At 51.1% G+C, this 3,338-nt stretch overlaps 1 pseudogene; it reads left to right on the top strand.

Moving 5' to 3' along the window:
* Window positions 1-3,332, top strand: part of LOC104989428 — a 5,044-nt pseudogene extending 1,712 nt beyond the window's left edge.
* Window positions 3,333-3,338: the final 6 nt, after the last annotated feature.

The raw sequence follows: 3,338 nt of genomic DNA, 5'->3' as shown, positions 1-3,338 counted from the left end.
AGCATGGTGATGCAAACATACTTAACTAAAGATTTGGGGATGGAAATCATCCTGGATGGAGGGTGGGACTACAGTCCAGTGACTGGTGTCTTTACGAGAGAAAGGATGCAGAGATTTACCCACACAGAGTTGAGAGAAGATGAGCACATGAAGACAGAGATGGAGTTAAGGGTGGGGGGCTACAAGATAAGGGGTCTCCAGAAGCTAAAGGAGGCAAGGACGGACCCTCTTGGAGCATCGCAGGCAGCATAGCCCTGCTGACACCTTGATTTCAGACTTCTGACCTTCAGAACTGTGAGAAAATAAATCTCTCTTGTTTTAAGCCACCAAGCTCATGGTAACCTTATGCAACAACTCTAGTAGAACAAAATGAATTTCCAGAAATGAAAAATATATTATTTGTCATATTTTTTTTAAGTTCCCAGAAAACCTTGCCAACCTCCTGCTCTAGAGTATGGTGGTCACAGGGATCCCAGGACCCCTTGTCATATCCTGTGTCCCCCAGTGTCTGAGACTCACAGGAGAGGGTCCACTGATCTAGAGAAGGGGGGTCAGTCCAAATGCCCACAGGAGCCAGGAGGGAAGGAAGGAAGTAAAGGGGATGGAGAGGACTAGGGCCCCTGGAGAAGACCAGCTGCACCTGCTGGGGGTGGTGGAAAAGCAAGATGCCGTGTGCATGGCACGGTCTTATGTTTACAAAACAGAAAATAAAGAAGATACTCCCTACAGGCATGTGTGCATGTATGCAAACACATGTCTAAATACAGTTTCAGAGCCTGTGACATGTGTTGAAGGCTGTACAAGATGTTGAGAACACCGATGCTCCCTGGATGAAGGGGTGGACGCTCGTGTGAGCAGGCATCCCTTTGGCCATCCCAAAGAGGGGGAAATAGGCACACGTGAGATGATCATAGCCCTGTTTATGTTGATTATACAGGAGAATAAGAGAAATATAGAAAACTACACAAAGGTATAAATGGAAAACAGTAAAGAGGGCATAGCCGATGCTCACCCCCAGCTACTCCCCCAACCCCAAGGGAACACAGCCCAGTGACACCAGATCTCCTGAGGTTTCTAAAGGAGCAAGAAATCTGGATTTTCTTGTGAAATTAAAACACTGCAGCTTCCAAACCCTTAGGGAAGAAACAATACTGATTCTACACCATGTCTTCCAGAAAATACCATGAAGAAAAACAAAACAAATCCTCGGGGCTACCTCCAGTACAAACTGGTTTGTGCCCCTAATCTGGAGCAAACCAAGCTTGCGTGAGCGGGCGTGGGCCTTCTGGGTCCTCTCTGAGGGGGAGGCGGAGAACCGTGAGACCATGAATTGTCTCATGTACATTCAGCTCAAATTCTGCTACAAAAATGAAATTTTAAAAAATTGTTCTCGATTTTGAGAGACTTGAAGATTTGAGGTTGTACGTAAGGATGATCCTACCTTACAACCCCAAAAGATAATGGTATGCAGCACAAGACGCCCCAAATATTCATGGTTTGGGGCCAGACCAAACATGGCTGTGAGATTTTGGGATGAGGCAGTCTCCTGACAAGGGCGAGGGTGATGGGTGGGGAGAACCATTGTGGAGCGGCTGTGTTGTTGTCCAAGTGTCTGACCATTGGTTCCAACTCCACAGATCCTGAGCCTCAGCCATCACAGGGTCCTGAGCCTGTTCCAGGAGGCTGACTCGATCCACCACCAGCCAGACCAGCACAGCCCATGTGCACTGGGGTGACACCTGAGACAGGGGCTTCTTGGAGGTCACGTGCTGCTGTCTCTGCCTCCGCCCGCCACAGCTCTTCTCCTCCTGCGTGGCCTTCTCTCTGGTGGCCGACATGGGCATCTGGAGAGGGGCCACAGGTAACTGGTCCATGTCCTTCTGGTGCATCTGCTTCATTGTGACCCTCATCATCTCCATAGTCGACTTACGTGAGCTCTCGTCCTGCTTTCCTTTCTTCTGGTGCAACACCACCCTCCTCTGTCTCTCGGCCTCCATCATCTACTCTGTCACCTTTGTCCAGTTCCTGCCTGATGGTCCTTACCGGCACCGGGCCATCCGTGCCACTACGTTCCCCTGTGTGGCATCTGTGCTACATGCCCTGTAAGTAGTCTGCATGCGGATCACCTATGGGTTCAAAGAGACCTCCTGCTGTGTGCTCACCATGGCAGGCCTGCTGAAGGTGCTGGAGACCTTTATGGCTGGTTTCATCTTCACCTGCATCATCAACACCTCCCTGTACCTGCACCAGCCGGCCCTGCAGTGGTGTGTGGCCGTGTCATCCATCTGCTTCATCCCAGCAGCCCTGGCCATCCTGCTGAACCTGGGCAAATGGCAATGCAGGCTGCCCAGCCTGTATCCCATTTTTCAGCTTGTGCTCAGCCTGCTCTCCGTCCTCCTCTATGTCAGTGCTCGGTCCTCTGGCTGCTCTACCAGTTCAATGAGCAGTTTGGCAGACAGCCCCACCGGTCCAGTAATATGGGCTGCATCAATGGGCTCAACTATGACATGTGCTTCTGGGACCAGCGACTGGCTATGGCCATCCTGACAGCCATCAACCTGCTGGTTTACGCGTCTGACCTGGTGTACTGGGCTCGCCAGGTTTCTGTAGGGACTGAGGACCAGCCCAGGGTTCCTGACCCCCCTGCTCACAGGAGGTATCCTCACCGAGCTCTGTCGGCCCCTGATGTCCTCTTCCTGGCTCTCCTCTCTCCTTGCTCACGTACTTCTCCACTCATCACACTCTCTTTCTGTTTCCTTCCCTTCTGCTCTGTCTCCTTTCTGTCTTGTGTGGTTGCCCACATTTGTTTTGCTTCTTTCTCTTGCTTCTCTCATTTTTTCTACATTTTTCTACCTTTTGCCCCTTTCCTGGTCATCCTTGCTTTTCTCATCTCCTGTGTCCTGACCACCTCTCCCCATTTACCTTCTCCTGATCAGAGCAGCCTGGCATAAATCAAGCTCCCACTCAAGATCAGATTCACAAGTAAGATAGAAAAGATTGAAAATAACCCAGGTGTTCATCTTTAGGATGCAGATCACAGAATTAACCTTCCTAGTCCACCTTTGAGAAGAGACAAGGGACTCTGCTCTCAGGAGGCTCAAGGCACCTACCCGGGAGCCGACATCGACTGCCAATCTGTGTGGCCCTTGTCTGTGTCACTGTCTTGTGGAAAAGTCTCTAGGAAGACTGATGGGCCGAGGAGATTCAGGCCAGGTTCCAATCAGTCCCTCCCTAGGGTCTGGACCCTCTCTGTCACGTACTGGCTGGCTTGCCAAGTGGAAGTGGTCTGGCTGGGATGGGAACTCAGCCACAGGACCTCTGGGTGGGGCACTAGAGCC

The sequence above is a fragment of the Bison bison genome, unplaced genomic scaffold (genome assembly GCF_000754665.1).
Source record: "Bison bison bison isolate TAMUID 2011002044 unplaced genomic scaffold, Bison_UMD1.0 scf7180017864155, whole genome shotgun sequence".
In the NCBI taxonomy this organism is placed as follows: Eukaryota; Metazoa; Chordata; class Mammalia; order Artiodactyla; family Bovidae; genus Bison; species Bison bison.
The sequence above is the reverse complement of the archived record's forward strand: the minus strand, read 5'-3'. Positions and strand labels throughout refer to the sequence as shown.